Source organism: Triticum urartu, chromosome 1A, assembly GCF_056163025.1.
Source record: "Triticum urartu cultivar PI428250 chromosome 1A, HENAU_Tu73, whole genome shotgun sequence".
NCBI classification, from domain to species: domain Eukaryota; kingdom Viridiplantae; phylum Streptophyta; class Magnoliopsida; order Poales; family Poaceae; genus Triticum; species Triticum urartu.
The window spans coordinates 81,039,491-81,059,392 of record NC_141873.1 but is presented as its reverse complement, the minus strand read 5'-3'; positions in this window follow the sequence as shown (position 1 = coordinate 81,059,392).

Here is a 19,902-nt window from a genome sequence, read left to right as displayed (position 1 = left end):
TGAGAACGTCGTGCTGACATATTTATTAAAGAGCAATTATATATTAATATCAAACGGATACCAAGTCAAACTCTGCATCAACAAGATGTCTAAAAACATTCAGGGCCTCTTTGATTCATAGGATCACAAAAACATAGGAATTCAAAAAACGCAGGATTGGAATGGCATGTTCGTTACATCCCTATAGGATTTGAGTTTGTTTGATTGTATCAAGAAAAAAACAAAGGATTTCTTTCAAGAGGTTTGAGTGGATGCTAGAATTCCTGTGAAATGTAGTACAAATGAATCCTTAGGAAAAATCCTATAGGATTCAATCCTACGAATCAAACCATCAACATAGGAAAAATTCCTAAAGATTCTAATCCTTTAAAGATCCTATGAAAATCCTTTGAATCAAAGAGACCCTCATGATGCACACGACAAAAGGTAAAATAAAAAGGGAACCAAGAAAGAGAAAAAAGACCCGTCACGGTAATCAATCACCAGCAGTAGCAACATTCTAACCACCACTAAAGTAGCAAAGAAGGTTCTTTATCTTCATGAAGGAAACAATGCGTCGTTGCCCAATTAAAGATCTTAGATTTTCACATGAAGAAAAACCGCATTCCCAAAACAATGCCTTCAACAAGACCACCGCCAGGTACAAACCAATAAAGGCCAGACCATGAGCTTTCACCCTGAAAATCACGACTCGATAGCACCACCAACAAAGAAGTCCTCCAATGTTGCCGCCCCCATTTGTGGAGGCCACTGCTGCAAGTCACGTACCACCAGCTCACAGGAACTCGTGTCTGGTATGGACGGAAACATATCCTGCAAGTCAAATCTGATGAACTGCATTTGAAGCAAAGTCTTTATCGCATCCAAGACCTCGCCTTCGCCACTTGCAAGTCCTCCGATCCCTTGGAAATCTTGGTACAAACATGTTCGAAGGTGTCAACAAAAACAGAGCTTCACGATACAACGGTGAAGCTGATTATGATGATGTTGCGGGTGCATAAGACCGCCCCTATCCAATCAAGGTGTTCAAAGAGCGTCATATGCGTTAGTCCTTGTTTTCCTTCGAATGATAAGTTCGGAACTCGCCGATGGCCAGATCGAAGAGCACCGATCGCAGGTAGAACGATGAGTTCGCGTGAAGACCACTAGGGCCACCAGCTGGTCCTTCCCCTCCACCTATCCCAAAGCCGCCCTGCCACATCCCACACCAACCGCCAGAGTAAAATGTACCCAAAGGGACCCGCTTGAGCACCATGCACGTCCAGGAGACAACACTACTGACGGAGCGAATGCATGGCCAACCATCTACTGAGCCGTTGCCAAGGGAGAGCACCCCCAGGTCTAGCCCCTCCAGTTCCGGGCAGGGGGCTTGTTTGCTCGCATGAAGGGCAGCCACTATAGGACCAGATGATGGAGAGGAGGCCATGGCCATGATGTCCACTATGCAAATTTTATTCTCGTAGACTCTGTTGGGCCTGCAAGCGTAGAGTTTTGTAGGATATCGGCAAATTTCCCTCAAGTAGATGACCTAAGATTTATCAATCTGTGGGAGGCGTAGCATGAGGATGGTCTCTCTCAAACAACCCTGCAATCGAATACAAGAAATCTCTTGTGTCTCCAACACACCCAATATAATGGTTAATTGTATAGGTGTGCTAGTTCGACGAAGAGATGGTGATATAAGTGTAGTATGGATAGTAGATATAGGCTTTTGTAATATGAAATAATAAAAACATGAAGGTAGAAAGTAACAAAAGTGAGCACAAATGATATTTTAATGGTTGGAAACAAGACCTAGGGTTCATACTTTCACTAGTGCAATCTCTCAATAGTGCTAACATAATTGAATCGTATATAATCCCTCAATGTGCGACAAAGAATCACTCCAAAGCTCCTATCGGAGAAAGTAGGATGAAAATGTGTATCAACCTCTATGCCTAGATTACCCCAATGTCACCACGGGGGCTCGCAAGTTGATTACCAAAACATATATCAAGTGACTCAATAGAATACCCAAGTATCACCATGGGTATCCGCATGCAAGATATACACTACTGCACGATGTTGCTAATGCGACACTACGATCAGAGACCCTTCGATGAAACTGTGTGTGATGCAATAATCGCAAATGGTGGTGTAAAAGAACCGTCAAAAAGGTGCAAAACGTTTGCGATGTCGGAGCCATCAAACATGGTTCAGATTTTAGTTGCGTGTGCGATGCAGGGCATACGGTTCAGTTCAATGAACTATTTGCGATGAGGAGGAACAAAAGAAACGGGCAGCCAGATGAAGGCGTGTGCGATATACAGCATACGGTTCACTCGGATGAACTGATTTTGATGGGAGGAACAATAGAAACGTGCAGCTAGATAAAGGTGTGTGCGATTGAGGGCATATGCTTCAGAAGGATTAACTATTTATGATTAGGCAACAGAACAAAAACGGGTCAGCCAGATCAATGTGTCTGCGATTATTAGCAAAAAAGTGTGCGATTGATGGCATACACTTCACACGGATGAACTGTTTGCGATTGGCCACAACAAACTGAAACAGTTAGATAGATCAACGTGTGTGCGCTAGACGGGCACACACATTCTAATTAAAAAGAAGCATGCACAATGGTAATAACGAGCGTGCACGGTTGTTGGAACAAGACGTGTGCGAATGTTGCCTATTGCGGTGCACCCTATGGTGCAAACGCCATGTACGTGGCCGAGAAGGCGTACGTGCCCACGTTACGCCTTCCGGGAATAGTGCCGCACTTATAACCGTCAGTAAATTTTGAGCTTGTGTCCCGTCACATTCCAAATTGCAAACATGTTCACACCGATCAAAACCTAAACGGTTTCCCACTTAGGAGTGTATTAGTACTTGGTTATAAATACTACTACTCCAAGATGACTGCACATTCCTCCTCAACTCCTCATCCACAAAAACAAACAAGTCATTCATCATCGTTCCCTTACATCTGCCATGGCCAGTGTGAGTTCTGGGTCGAGAGATTGCCACTAGGGAGATGCGAGCATGGAAGTGGAAACACGTGAGATGTCCCGCCTCGGCGTGAACGCAGCCGGCATGTCCCGTTGCGCGGCCGTAGCAGCACAGAGGTCCCGCCGCGCCGTCAAAGCAGCATGGAGGTCCCGCCGTGTCGTCGATGCAGTAGACTGGTCTGGCCGCACCGCGGAAGCAGAAGAGATGTCCCGCCGCGCCGTGAATACAATAGAGATGTGCTCCCTCGCCGCGGCGGCCTAGGAAAATGTCTTGCGGGCAGGCGAGGACTCTTATAGGCGCATGCATGTGATCGTCCATAGCTAGATGGATCAGATCTCCGGCTGGGCGAGGTTGCAGGACGACATGAAAGCCTCTTTTGAACAGGCTACCGGTGTCATCCGGCAACTAAATGAGAGCAATGCAAAGCTCCGGGCCGAGCGCGAGCTGCTGAGGGCGAAGATCATCGGAAGTGCGGAGCAGCAGGAGGAGACCACTACCTTGTTGAAGAGGACAGGCGACATCATCAAGAAACTTATGGACGAGAATGCCATGCTGTGCATCGAGCGCAGAAGGCTGGTGGAGGAATCCATGGATGCTCTCAAGTAGCATCTTGAGGACAAGAAAGAGCTCATCGCCGCTCGCCACGGAGACTAGTTCCCGCGGCCTGCAGCAACACATCAAGAAAGTAGAGATCAGCGAGCCAGATCGTTGTCTTCCATCTTCTTTTGCCCTTGTGTATTTCGGGTGTTGCCGCATGTGGATTTTTTAAATTATGTTCCTAAATATGTAAGACAATTATTATACACCATCATCGTCCTTATATTCATCATGCTTTCTATAAGTTGCAGTCGATGCTATATAGGTCCGTCGGATCTTACATCAAGATCCATGCAAAACGTTCTTTTCAGATTTACATTTTTCTCTCTTAAATCTCAGTGTAGTGAGACATATAGCCACGCCGTAGGACAGGGGCTCGGACGCCATTAATGGAGACGTTGGGAGGGAGGTGCGCGGCAGGTAGCGGTCAAAGGGCTCTCCTCCTGATGAGCACGCGTAGGGGTCTGATCGCACGCCTCCCGTACTCAAATAGCTACACCGCACGGCACATCCTAGTCAATAAAAAAGGGGACGCGTGGCAACACGTAATTGGTAAGTAGAACACCCACGTTTTTCAATAATACTTGTGTTTCCGATTTGTAACGTGACAACACTTGTTCCAAAATGCCTTTGTTGATTGTTAATGTGTGCGCCTTTGCAAATCGGACAGAAAAATTACCACGACATGTTGGTGCCATGTCATGACACCATGCCAAGCTTCATGATTTTCACGCGTGTTTTGGATTTACAGGAATTAAAAAACCAAGTTTCTCAATCTTTCCGGCCGAGCCACGATGCCCAGATGTTTGAATTTCATTCCCATCTCTTGCATGGGACCTAGAAATTCACTCAAGGACACACATGTGATTTTTCAACCAACTTTGGTGCACTGGAGCATGTGCTTGTAGTTCAAATTTGAATTATGCACATTAAATGCCCAGAAACTCAATTAATGTATAAAAAAGGCTAACCGAACCCCGACAAATTCCAAAATTAAACACAACACTCCTGTTGTTCTATGTTGATGCTAGGAAATATTTGAAAGCAATAAGAGGCAACGAATATCGTTCCGTTCCCAAAGGCGGCACGTTCCCTACCGAAACCATCACACTTGTTGTGAGAAGTTTATACCCAAACCTGCCCCAAATGGGACAAAAAATTTATCACGACATGTTGATGCCACTCCATGATAGCATGCCAAGTTTCATGAATTTCAGACGAGTTTTGGATTTACTAGAATTAAAAAACCAGGTATCTCAATGTTTTGCCGGCAATCAACAGTGCCCTGGTGTTTGAATTTCATTCCCATCTCTTGCATGGGACCTATAAATTCACCCAAGGACACACATGTGATTTTTCAACCAACTTTGGTGCGCTAGAGCATGTGCTTATAGTTCAATTTTGAATTATGCACATTAAATGCCCAAAAACTCCATTAATGTATAAAAAAGGCCAAACGAACCTCGAAAAATTCTAAAATTAAACACAACACTCCTGTTGTTCTATGTTGACACTAGAAATTTTTTGAAAGCAATAAGAGGCAGCGGATATCGTTCCGTCCCCAAAGGTGGCACGTTCCCTACCGAAACCATCATGCTTGTTGTGAGAAGCTCTGGTTTGTGAGAAGCTTATACCCAAACTTGTCCAAATGAGACAAAATTTTTACCACGGCATGTTGATGCCGCTCCATGATAGCATGCCAAGTTTCATGAATTTCACACGAGTTTTGGATTTACTAGAATTTAAAAATCAGGTATCTCAACATTTTGCCGACAATCAATAGTGCCCAGATGCTTGAATTTCATTCCCATCTCTTGCATGGGACCTAGAAATTCACTCAAGGACACACATGTGATTTTTCAACCAACTTTGGTGCACTGGAGCATGTGCTTGTAGTTCAAATTTGAATTATGCACATTAAATTTCTAGAAACTCAATTAATGTATAAAAAGGCCAAACGACCCCCGAAAAATTCCAAAATAAAACACAACACTCTTGTTGTTCTATGTCGACACTAGAAATTTTTTGAAAGCAATAAGAGGCAATGGATATCATTTCATCCCAAAAGGTGGCACGTTCCCTACCGAAACCATCACACTTGTTGTGAGAAGCTTATACCCAAACCTTCCCCAAATGGGACAAAAATTTTACCACGGTATGTTGATGCCGCTCCATAATAGCAAGCCAAGTTTCATGAATTTCACACGAGTTTTGGATTTACTAGAATTTAAAAGCCAGGTATCTCAACATTTTGCCGGCAATCAACAATGCCCTGGTGTTTGAATTTCATTCCCATCTCTTGCATGGGACCTAGAAATTCACCCAAGGACACACATGTGATTTTTCAACCAACTTTGGTGCACTGGAGCATGTGCTTGTAGTTCAAATTTGAATTATGCACATTAAATGCCTAGAAACTCAATTAATGTATAAAAAGGCCAAACGAACCCCGAAAAATTCTAAAATTAAACACAAAACTCCTGTTGTTCTATGTTGACACTAGAAATTTTTTGAAAGCAATAAGAGGCAATGGATATCGTTCCATCCCCAAAGGTGGCACGTTCTCTACTAAAACCATCACACTTGTTGTGAGAAGCTATGGTTTGTGAGAAGTTTATACACAAACCTGCCCCAAATGGGACAAAAATTTTACCACGACATGTTGATGCCGCTCCATGATAGCATCCCAAGTTTCATGAATTTCAGATGAGTTTTGGATTTACTAGAATTTAAAAACCAGGCATCTCAACGTTTTGCCAGCAATCAACAGTGCCTTGGTCTTTGAATTTCATTCCCATCTCTTGCATGGGACCTAGAAATTCACCCAAGGACACATATGTGACTTTTCAACTAACTTTGGTGCACTGGAGCATGTGCTTGTAGTTCAAATTTGAATTTTGCACATTAAATGCCCAGAAGCCCAATTAATGTATAAAAAAGGTGAAACGAACCCCGAAAAATTCCAAAATTAAACACGACACTCCTGTTGTTCTATGTTGACATTAGAAATTTTTTGAAAGCAATAAGAGGCAACATATATTGCTTCGTCCCCAAAGATGGCACATTCCCTATCGAAACTATCATGCTTGTTGTGAGAAGCTCTGGTTTGTGAGAAGCTTATACCCAAACCTGCCCCAAACGGGACAATTTTTTTACCACGACATGTTGATGCCGCTCCATGATAGCATGCCAAGTTTCATAAATTTCATACGAGTGTTGGATTTACTACAATTTAAAAACTAGGTATCTCAATGTTTTGCCGGTAATCAATAGTTCCCTGGTGTTTGAAATTCATTCCCTTTTATTGCATGGGACCTAAGCATGCACCCAAGGACACATATTTGATTTTTCAACCAATTTGTATGCACTGGAGCATGTGCATGTATTTCAAAGTTGAATTATGCACATAAAATGCCTAGAAAACCCAGTTGATGTATAAAAATGTCCAAACGAACCCTGAAAAATTCCAAAACTTAACACAACACTCCTGTTGTTCTCTGTTGGCACTAGAAATTTTTTGAAAGCAATAAGAGGCAACAAATATTGTTTCATCTCCAAAGGTGACACGTTCCCTATTGAAACCATCACGCTTGTTGTGAGAAGCTCTGGTTTGTGAGAAGCTTATACCCAAACCTGTCCCCAAATGGAACAATTTTTTTACCACGACATGCTGATGCCGCTCCATGATACGATGCCAAGTTTCATGAATTTCAGACGAGTTTTGGATTTACTAGAATTTAAAACCAGGTATCTCAATGTATTGCCGGCAATCAACAATGCCCTGGTGTTTGAAATTCATTCCCATTTCTTGCATGAGACCTAAGCATGCACCCAAGGACACAGATTTGATTTTTCAACCAATTTATATGCACCGGAGCATGTGCATGTAGTTTAATTTTGAATTGTGCACCTGAAATGGCTAGAAAACCAGTTTAATGTATAAAATGTCCAAACGAACTCTGAATAATTCCAATTCTTTTACGACACACATATAGTTGCATGTTCACTGCGGGTAAAAGGTCTAGCAATTCAAACATCGTCCATTGCCGCTGTGACCCCATTATGTAATTCAAATCAAGATGAAAAATAAAGTAGATCCCACACCGCTTATTATCAACAACCATGTGAGATATAGTACAAAATATTCTGGAGCACCATCGGTGTATAGTACGCCTATGGCTTACGCGAGAAGGTGCGTCAACAATAGTCCACAGCGGGCGTGTCAAGCACACTAGCTCGCTCCCCAAATACTCCCGCCTCTGCATCCCTCGCAATCTCGAAAATATTACTGCCTCTCATAATCTCGAAAATATCTACCGCCTGGAAGGTTTTAATGTTTGATAGCACACGATTAGTATGTGCGGACCGTGTGCGATGTCTGTTACTCCCACTCTGCTTCAGTCCCTTGATTCAAATTTTCAGTAGCCTCGATATTTCACTCCCGCCTCTACATCCCTTGCAATCTCAAAAATATCCGCTCGCCCTTGATCCAAATTTTCAGTAGCCCCTCCTTGTTACTCCCGCCTAGTAAATTTTTCAGTTGCCGTAGTATTTCCTCAAACACCACCTTGCGCCCCCGCCCCCCTCCACACACACACCACACACCACACACTCCCCAAAACCTCTGCTCACACAGACACACACAACCCTCGAAACCATTGGTAGGTCGCCACCATCATCGACGCCTCTATCCTCAACCTCTTCCTGTGTGCCGGGGAGCTCGAGGAGCCAATGGCCTAAAAGAGGTTTATCGTGGCCTTTGCGCCCGATGTCGGCAAGGTGGCCACCGAGGTGTCCCCATTGTCCTCCGCGGGCTTGATCCGCCGTTGCCGGTCCCTCGATCCGCCCGCCGCCGCTCCCCTACGTCGGTTCGAGGACTTCCCCGTCCTCCCTCGGACCCGACAGTCGACGAGGTCCTACCTCGGGGTCCGGCAGCGGCGGTGGGGGACGTGGGTCGCCAAGATTATAGATCGAGAGACCCACACCCGCTAGTGGCTCGGTAGCTTCCACACGGCCGAGCTCGTGGCCATGGAGTTTGACCGTTGGCAGGTTCGCTACCACGACGCGATGGCTAGGCTCAATTTCCCCTTTGGCACATGTCCGGTCGACCTCGTTCTGCCGGAGCCAGGGGTGGTGAGCTCGGCTATGGCGCGGGAGGATTGCGAGGCATGGGAGCGCCTCGAGGTCGAGGCCGCCGACGAGGCCTATATGCAAGAGCTCCACCGGCAGCATCCGGAGCTCGTGGAGGCTAAGTGGGCGATCTTTGCCAGTGCGGAGGGCGTCGAGGTTATCACACTCTCCTCTAATGACGAGGTCGAAGGCGGCGGCGATGGCGGCACGGAGGGCGTCAAGGTGGGCCCCGAGGACGAGGAGATCGACGTCGACGAGTGGAGGAGTGCCTTCCCCAATGACCCCCAACGACGGCACCGGCCTGGACCCGGCTCACGGCACACCGTACATGACGAGGAAGGATTGGCTCGACCTCTACTTTGACCAAAAGTAGTTTAGCTTAGTTTAAATTTATGTTTTATGTTCAGTTATGCAAAACTATCTATGTTTATGTTTGAATGCGTGCTACTTTCGGTTGAACCTACTTTGAACTTCATCGAATTGAAGCTTACAACGTTAAGTTTAGGGGATCGACTAGAAAAGGCCAAAAATTAGTGGAGTGTGTGTGTGTGTGTGTGTATATATCCACTAAGGGTTTTAGTCCGTTAACTTTTAAAGGATCAGCTAGAGATGGCCTTATGACTTGTTTATTTCAGTTCTTCACAATGTGATACTATATATGTGCAACTATTTGCCGTGCAGTTCAGTTTCATCAATAACAGTTTCAACAATACCACTATGAATTATGATATTTGGTTCCTGTTAAGGATATTGCAGTTAACATGGCTGATAAGGGATTAATCGTCGAATCAGACATTTCATTGAATATATCTGTAACCCATTTATCAGTAGGTTAACTAGGGCCATATTTAATATATATGAGGCTACATAGCAACATACATTGTACTGAATGACTAAATATGCAATCCTAAGATACATAGCAACAAGGAAGAGTGTTACCTTAATGTTCTGATGATGTCTAGATATACATGTAAGAAAATCTTATATAATGGGATGGAGGGAGTGTTGTACTACATCATTTTTCAATTGTTGTTTATCTAATATTAACTTGGTGTTTTTAGGTACATATATCATTGCCAAAGTTCCACAATTCGACCCTTCTGGGACAATGAGATATTCATGAACCAGCATCAAGTGAGGAAACTGATAAAGATTGTTATTAAAATGGGTCCAAAGACGTCAATCGAACTATTTGTTTACACTTTATGCAAGACAACAGTGAACTGCAGGATGGTAAGTAAGAACATGTAGCATTCTTTTTACTGCCCATAATGAGTTGTGTTAGATGACAATGTCTGAATCTTTTTTCCTTTGCAGTGGATGCTGAAGCAGTTTACTCAAGATTACCTCTCAAACTTCATGATTGGCGGCCGACCATCACAAGGGGTTGGACTAGAGTCCTGCATGCCTTCTGGATCCAGGAGAGCACAATAGGGCCGTTCCACTTCACCTTGTTCAGCAACCAGAATGTCTGTCGGCTCTTTCTTTACCATCTGTAATACTACAAGTATAGAACCCCGGTTCATCATTCTTTATTTGGTGCTTACGTAATTCTTAAACATATGTACCTATGAATAGAATAATGCATTGGTTGTTTGAACCTAATGGATATGAATAAAGCTAAAGCCTACTTTCAAGTTTAAATTAGGTACAATTTTAAATAGCAGCAATTAAATTAGGGCGAAATTAGGGTGTGCAGGTCATTACGGTGCACATGGTTAATAAAGCACAGCGTGTGCGATATACATCATAATCCGACACGGTTCACGGAGAGGAAACATGTGTAACAATGCACACAGTTGCCGTTTGCAAAGCGTGTGTGATGTCAGACACTATCGCATATAGTGCGCGAAAACTAAATGTGTGTGATTGTCTACCTATCGTACACGATTTATAATCATGAACTATTTGTGATGTGCCAGGCATCGTAAAACTCCCGTGCCTGGAATCTGCCTGGATTTAGGTAAAACCACAAAACTCCGATTGCGATGGAAATGCGAGCACAAACGAGTAGCAAGGATGAAGCGTTTGTGATATTTGAGATATCGGAAATGATTACATAGGGACAACTGTATGCATCAAGGCTCCCTATCCCCGATGGTTTCTGGGTCGTGTGGGAAGGACCCCCTATCGCTGTCACTCACTAGGCGACGGTTCCAAATGCCGTCACGGAAAGGGGTTAAAAACCGTTTGTATAGCACCGACGCCTACTAGTGATATATCAAGCGATCTCAAATCCACTATTCAGTCCAACATAACGAAACCTTAAAGAGCAACACTCAATCCATCAGAACAAAGATAGACAGGGAAGAACATCATATGATTCCACTGTATTAACAAAGCTCATGGTACATCAAGTTCATGCCAAATCAAGATCACGAGGGAGAGAGAGAGAGAGAGATCAATCACATAGCTAACGGTACATAACCTCATCCCTGAGGGTGAAATACTCCCTCCTCATCATGAAGACCCCCAGGATGATGAAGATGGCCACCGATGATGATTTCCCCCTCTGGTAGGGTGCCGGAAAAGGCCTCCAAATGGGATCTCTTCGGAACAGAGGCTTACGGCGGTGGAGTCTCTGGGGGTTTCTCTATTTATAAGAATGTTCAGCATTAATTTCACGTTATAAGGAGTTACAAGGGGCCTACAAGGCAACAACCCCCTCCATACCCCCTAGGGCACACTGTGTTGCCTTGTCACCACCTCGTGGGGTCTTTTGGTCCTTCCACGAAGCTTCGAGGGTCTCATATGTTCCAAAAAAATCGTCAAAAAGTTTCGTCACATTTGGAATTTGTTGATATGGATTTGCTGGAAAACACAAAAATAAGTTGAAAACAACAACTCACACTGGGCACTAGGTTATAGTCCATAAAAATCATATAAAAGTGCACCAAAACCATATAAAATTATTGCAAACATGACATGAATACTTCATAAATAATAGATACGCTGGAGATGTATCAGCATCCCCAAGCTTAATTCCTGCTCGTCCTCGAGTAGGTAAATGATAAAAGAAATAATTTATGAAGTGTGAATGCTAGCATAGTGCATAAGTTTGATCAATGATAATTCTAATCACTTTTTTCTGACATCATTATATATCATAAACAGTAGCTCATTCCTCATAAAACTTCTCATGGTCAAGTAGCAAGCTATTCACATGTTAAAGTATAGAGCATAAGCTTTCTTGAAAACCAACAAACTATGTTTTCGGTCATTAACAATTACGATTCATCTTATTTTTAGGAAGGGTCTATGTAAGAGCTTTGGTTTAGCAAATTCCACATACTCAACTATCATTTATTCTTTCATGATTACTGACACTCAAAGCATATTTTTAGAACAAGTTATTTCAATCAGACTCAAAGGAAGATAGGGGCTTAATGTTTCGCCTCCCAACTTATTTATTTCAGGGATAATGTCAACAAAAATAACTCATGATTACCTATATTCAACTAGATATATGTGCCTGGGTCATTCCCTACCACATGATACTTTCCAAGTGGATAATAATTGGGGTTGAAATGAGAATGAATACTATTGACTCTTGCATAAAAGTAAAAACTGAAAAGTAAAAGATAAGCCATTCGTAGAGGGGAGCAGAGGTTGTCATGCACTTTTTTCATTTGGATGTGCAAGCCCTTAATGCAAAGGAACGTCACTTTTATATTGCCCCTTATGGTAGCAATGTTTATTATGCAGTCCGTTGGTTTTATTTCTTTACCATCACAAGTTCATACAAGGCCTATTTTCCCTTGCAATAAACTATCATACATATTTAGGAGCAATTCTATTGCTTCTTGCATCGATGACAACTTACTTGAAGGATCTTGTTCAATACATAGGTAGATATGGTGGACTTTCATGACGAGAAACTGGGTTTAAGGTTTTTTTTGATGCACAAGTAGTATTTCTACTTAGTACGAAATTTTGGCTAGCAAAAGATTATGAGCAAGCACCACATGTTAGAGGATCCATGACAATATAACTTCTATGTGAATATAAACAAACATAACCCATTATGTTGTCTTCCTTGTCCAACGTCAACCATGATCAAGCTTGAAAATAATTAATGGGTGCTCACAATCATAGAAGATATCCAAGATAATATATTTATATGTGACATCTCTCTTACTTCAATATTCATTCATGAATTGTTCAAGTGACTAATGTTGTGTTTGCTAATTTTCAATAAATTTTACCACTTATAATTCTTATATGTGAAGTCATTACTCCCCATGGGACAAGCATATGAAACATATATATATATATATATGATATTCAATTCATTCAACAATTTACTCTTGGGATACAAGTGAAGCACAAGAGTGAACGGTGAACTACTCCAAAAGATATAAGTGAGATCAATGAGTAGTCAAAGAATTAAGTCGCTATGTGAGGACTCTCCCCAAATCAAAATTTTAGCACCAAGCATTTTATTCAAACAGGAAAAATGAAAAGACGCTGCAAGCAAAATACATATCATGTGATGAATAAAAATATAGTTCCAAGTGAGGTTGCTGATAATGTCGATGACGAAAGAGGGGATGCCTTCCGGGGCATCCCCAAGCTTAAACGCTTGAGTCTTCCTTGATAATTACCTTGGGGGTTCCTTGGGCATCCCAAGCTTAGGGTCTTGCCACTCCTTATTCTCCTCATATCGATATCTCACCCAAAACTTGAAAACTTCAATCACACAAAACTTAACAGAACTTCATGAGATAGGTTAGTATGATAGAAATAAATCAATCACTTAGGTACTGATGTCGCTTGAAGTTACGTCGGTATTTACCCAAAGAGGAAGGGATGATGCAGCATAGCGACGGTAGGTATTTCCCTCAGATATGAAACCAAGGTTATCAAACCAGTAGGAGAACCAAGCAACACAACATAAACAACACCTACACACAGATAACAAATCCCCGCAACCCGATGTGTTAAAGGGGTTGTCAACCCCTTTCGGGGTACGACGCCTCAAGATAGGCAAACAGACGTGAGATAAATTTGTAGTAGATTGATAGATCGAACGCCAAATAAAATAAATAAGAATAAATTGTAGCAAGATATTTTTGTGTTTTTGGATTAATAGATCTGAAAATAAATGCAAGAGAAAAGTAGATCTCAAAGGCAAATATATGAGAAAGAAGACCCGAGGGCCGTAGGTTTCACTAGTGGCTGCTCACGAGGAAAATAGCAAATGGTGGGTAAACAAATTACTGTTGGGAAATTGATAGAACCTCAAATAATTATGATGATACCCAGGCAATGATCATTATATAGGCATCACATCCAAGATTAGTAGACCGACTCCTGCCTACATCTACTACTATTACTCCACACATCGACCGCTATCCAACATGCATCTAGTGTATTAAGTTCAAGGAGAAACGAAGTAATGCAATAAGAACATTGGCATGATGTAGACCAGATCTATCTATATAGAGATAGACCCCATCGTTTTATCCTTAGTAGCAACGATACATATGTTTTGTTTCCCTTTCTTTCACTGGGATAGAGCGCCGTAAGATCGAATCCACTACAAAGCACCTCTTCCCATTGTAAGATAAATAGATCAAGTTGGCCAAAAAAACCAAATATCAAAGAAGAAATACAAGGCTATAAGCAATCATGCATATAAGAGATCAAAGAAACTCAAATAACTTTCATGGATATAAAAAGATAGATCTGATCATAAACTCAAAGTTCATCAATCCCAACAAACACACCACAAAAGAGTTACATCATATGGATCTTCAAGAGACCATTGTATTGAGAATCAAGGGAGAGAGAGAGAGAGATGAAGCCATCTAGCTACTAACTACGGACCAAAGGTCTACAAAGAACTACTCACGCATCATCAGAGAGGCACCAATGGAGGTGGTGAACCCCATCCGAGATGGTGTCTAGATTGGATATTGTCGTGGAAATACCACGACAGATGTCCTAGGGTGAGGACTTAGTCGTGAGGCCAACGCATCTACGTGGTAGCTTGAGAGGGGTTGAGCAGAATCGAGAAACACAACACAAGACAGGGACTTAGACAGCTTCGGGCCCCGGGAAACATCATCCGGTAACAACCCTACATGCTGTTTGAGGCTAGGTTTCATTATCATCACGAGGTAGTCACCGTAAACCGGCTCTCCTCTTTGTGTCTAGCCCTAAGATTCTTTCTTCTTGCTTGTAGCTTGTCCCTTATTTGGGAGCCCTACCCCTCCTTATATATGTTGAAGGGGCGGGTTACATGTAGAGTCCATCTCGGACTAAGACTTAAACTATTTTGACTTCCCTTCCTGGGCTTCTTAACATCTGCCGGTTTAACATTGTCTACCGGTTTAACATTATCTACCGGTTTAACATTGTCTGCCGGTTTAACATTGTCTACCGGTTTAACATTGTCTGATGGGTTATGATTGACTTAACACCTGCCGGTACTACCATCTGTCTTAACTCTGCCGGTTTACCATCTTTCTTAGCCATCTGTCTTGACTCTCTGTCTTAACTCTCCGCCGGTTTACCAAGTCCCAGCCGGTTTACAACTCCAGCCGGGTCATACCGCGGGGTATATCCCCGACATTAGCCCCTAGTTTAATTTGGATTTATCCATGTTAAATTGATCCTGAGCATCTTTAAATCCTTGTCATTTCCTTTTAGAAAATCCATGTCAATAGACCAGCTTCATAATCAATTTGCTGACATTGGTTTGTCATAGATAAATATTGTGAAGAATAACTCCTTTGACTTCAGCTCCCAATGCTTAACAAAAATATTGGCCTTTGAAATACTCATCTGATCTGCAGCCGGTTTAAGAATGTAGAACTTGCCGGTTTGAGAATGTAAAACTGTGCCGGTTTAAGACTTGAACTTGCCGGTTTGTAAATATTGATGGCACCAGGTCATAATTCTAGTTAACATCAAGCTTGAAAATATACCTCTTATATGCCTATCACTTGTAGCCCCCAAGTCTTAAGAAGGTAACATAGCAACAGCTTAAGACTTGCTTCAATATGAATGTCACAATCTTGAACAAATCCAGGTTGTTCATTTCAATCACCAGTCAGAACTGAGTATTCCACATATGTAGCCCCCAAGTGCCGGGTTGTCATTCTTGCATCAACCTGGGACTTGAAATTGCTAACCTCCAAGGGCCGGGTTATTATGCAATAATGAGTAGAGACTTTGTAAATATGATCATGTAAACTTGAGCAGCAATATGTAGCCCCAAGGGCCGGCTCAATAAGATAATATTGAGCTGGGACTTGATATATTCTTCAATGAAAATAACATCATATGATGTAACCCCCATCATGGGGCTTGAACCCACATCCACAAGGTTAAGAGCCTTGTGCTTTACCAACTGAGCAGTGGATCCTTCAATAATAGATGAAAATATGTGTACCTTGAATTGTTGACAGGAGCAATTGGTAGCCCCCAAGGGCCGGCTCATTACGATGTGATGAGTCGGGTCTTCAATAAGTGAGCAAACAATGACTTTGCATTAGCCCCCAAGTGCCATGGTGCATGCTGGCAGTGACACGGGACTTGCATATTTGATGTAATCTCAATTTGAATAAATGTAGCCCCCAAGTGCCGGGTCGTAAGCCTGCAGCGACTCGAGACTATTCCTTCAATTGTAGATTAAACCATATCCATTGATAAAATAATAGCCATTGCGCTGAAGCGACTTTGAAAACCTTAATCATAATAGTGGTTATTGACAACCATAATAAATATCCAACCATGTTGGCTATTAAAGATTTGAATACCTTACGAGTTGATAAATAAATCCGGAGTTGAAGTACTTGGCGGCTCTTGGCCGATGGCAACTTAATGCGCATTCATTGTAAGCTGGAATTCTTATAACCCGGCGGGCGGGTCATAATGCCCAAACATATAGCCAGGGTTTATAACCAAGGCTGTAATTGAAGATAATCAAATATGACATAGATGATACCTGTGACATAGAATCACCTCGTTGGTTTAACCAACTTTTGTAGTGAGGGTGGTAACCCCAATCTTGAGTATTGAGAATTCCTTCCTTAATTTGCCGGATTATGATAATAAACCACACCGGAATATAATAAACACCTGATTTTCCTTATAATACTGGCGACTTGTTAGTCAAAACCAGACCGGGTTAATGAATGCCGGATTATAACTGATCATGTACTGACAACTTGTAGTTGAGAGCCAAGCCGGGTTAAGGACGCCGGTTTACCAGAAGATATTATGAACCTCAACAAAGGCGAAAAAACTTGGCAAATAGAACTAAAAAAGAACATGCGAGGCTTTTCACGAGCTGCCAGGCTCCGAATCGAGGCTTTTCATGGGCTGCCAGGCCGCTGAGTTAAACCATTTAACAAAGCCTTTTAAGATGGGCCTCCAATTAACCAATCGTCGTTTTAACTTTGACAAGTTCAGGGTCTGTAAAAGATTGACTTGTCAAACGTTCGGCGGGTCATACCAGGATTACCTGGACGGGAGTGGCTTACTTGATGAAGGCAGGTTAACCCGGGGTTTTAGGTGAATACACCAGGCTTCCAAGCCGTGGCTTGATAGCCAATTACAAGGGTCCTTTCAAACTCTTTGTTGCTTTGCACAAAGAGCCCCCAAGTAACTTTTTGAATTGTGCTCAGTGGATGCCCATGTTTGAGTTTGTGCTTTTTGCAACACTCTCTTTGGCCCCGAAGTGAATTCATGTTGGCCTTACGCCGATTAAGAGGTGTAGCTATGGTTTAGATATGACCAAGCCCTCTAGTGATATCCCTTTGTGATTTCAAACCGATCAAGTGATTTTCCTAGTGGCCTTAAGCCTATCAAGATGTGTGACTATGGTTCGAACATAGCCCCCAAGTGATATTGTGAGCTGTGCTCAAGGGATACCCATGTTTGAGCTATGCTGTGCAGCAGACTCTCTTTGGTCCCTTTAATTTTTCCTGAGAACTCGAACTTGCGAGAGATTATTCTTTTTGAACCAGAAATTCTTGACCGGCTACTGAGAGCTTCAAAGATTTGCAAGAGATGATTTCCTCTTAAACCGGATTTGAACCAGATACTAAGGGTTTCAGCGCTGTGTGGGAGACGGGATTTCCCTTAAACCGGATTATAAACCAGAAGCGTCATTGTGAGCCGGAATATTTCTGACGGCCTTTAAATTTTCATCAATACGGCGGTGTCCTCCGGAACCGGGTTATTATCACTCCCTCCAATGACCCGGAGTTCCCGAGTTATGTCATTGTAACCTCCGAGTCTTAAGATGACTCGAGGAGTTGGTTTGAGACTCTCCATACTTGACCGTAATATGAACCGGCATATATTGGAACAGCGGATTACTGGACTATTGTTGAAGCTTGGCGGGTTATGAACGACCTTGTCCATTAATCCATCCGATATAGGCAACGGCCATAATTTGATGGTCTCCTTTGTAATTATAAATTCTGCATAAGAATTTGCACAAACGAGAATAATTGTTGTCGAAGAAAAAAAATATATCAATAAAAATTGACTGGATGGATATCACCTGATATGCTTGGCCGGAAATTATCAGCCGCGAGGTTGATGATGATCATGCTAGAGTTGAAATCAACTGCGGGCAAGTTGTAGATGCTCGCAATCAGTGATATGTATGCGATGATGAATACTGAGCTGACCAGACCCCTTTACTGAGCAGTCAACCCCTCGTTTCTTTTCCCTTTACTGAAACCCCAAAACTGCTAAGGCAGCAGTCAATGCAACCAGCAGCCAGCGAGGCCAAAACGGCGAGCGGGCAGAAGAAGGAGCGACACGATGGCCGGCCGGCTTGCGGTAATACGGCAAGTGATGAGACTATGCAAAGGAGCAGTGGCTCTGAGGCGTAACAGGCGGGCGTGACCCAGTTGGCGGAGGAGAGCGGTGGTGATTGCTCCTGGAATTTTCATACTGGGATGAACTAGAATTTGTACTCCATTTTTCAGAATAGTCAGTTGAATTATTCAATATACACAGAGTCATGGTGATTTGACCTCTTCTCCCTGTGAATTCTATAGATACTGCCCAATGCTCCAGTAACGGCATTAGGAGAAGCATAGAAGACCCCTTGAATTTTTTTATGCACACATGCCATAGCATACATCGCGCATGGCTCCCAAATAAAGTAGATATCAAATCCTGTGCAAAGGTATTGGCTGTTTCCTTCATGTAAGTTCTTACTGTATGCTGGATTGCCCTTCATCATTTGTTCCAGTAATGGGATTGCTCTTTCACAATAATCCGTTCAACATCATTTGTAACTATCCACTCGAAAGGGTTTATGCATGAGACCTCCCTGTCCAAGCCATTGCAAAAACAAAAACTCGACTGTAACAAAGCGTCAGTTTTATCCTCAATTGCTTCAGAGAACAAGCTGACATTGACTGTAATAACGTCCTCCGGCTCAACGTGAGACCACAGGGCGGCTTGATTCAGTGCAGACAGAGGTGGCGGCTTACCAAATTTTTATGGATTCACGGCGGTTTGGAACGGAAAATTAGTCCTGCATGGTCGGGTCAGAGTAAACTCCAGTGGTTCGTCAGGCGAGCGCAAGGCCGGGACAGCTCAGCAAGACGGGAGGCCATGGCGAGGAAACGTGACTAGCCACGGCAGTGGGTGGCTATGGCCAAAGCGACAGAGAGGAGCCGGTACGGCGGCTTAGGCAGCACCACAATGACTTTGGACAAGGCAAGGCGGCTCGACAGGCAGCCTGGCCAGCGTCGACTTAACACAATGGCGACCGCGGCGGTTTGGCACAGCTGCAGTGGTGGGTCAACGGCAGACCCCGGCAGTAAGGCCGGGGCGGTTTAACGCACCAGCGAGGCCGTGGCGACCAAGCGTGAGCGGATGCAGCCGGCGGCTCACGGCGAAGGCGGCTCCAAAGCAGAGGCGGCCCACACAGGTGGGTTTGTGATAGAGGGCGCGGGGTGACTCGGAGGAGGCGAGGCAGAACACCATGGGGCGATTCACGGCAACATAAGAAACGGGCGGTGAACCGGACAGAGGCGGACCACCAATAGTGGCCCTTCCACGGCGGAGGTGGAGACCGCGGCATCGACTCCGATTCGAAGAATGGCGACTTCAGCGAGTTATGGATGACAGCGGTTCGAGGAAACGGTTTCAGGCAACTGGAAGCTTTGGCTGCAGAGGCCGATTTGACCCAGCGGGACTCGGCAG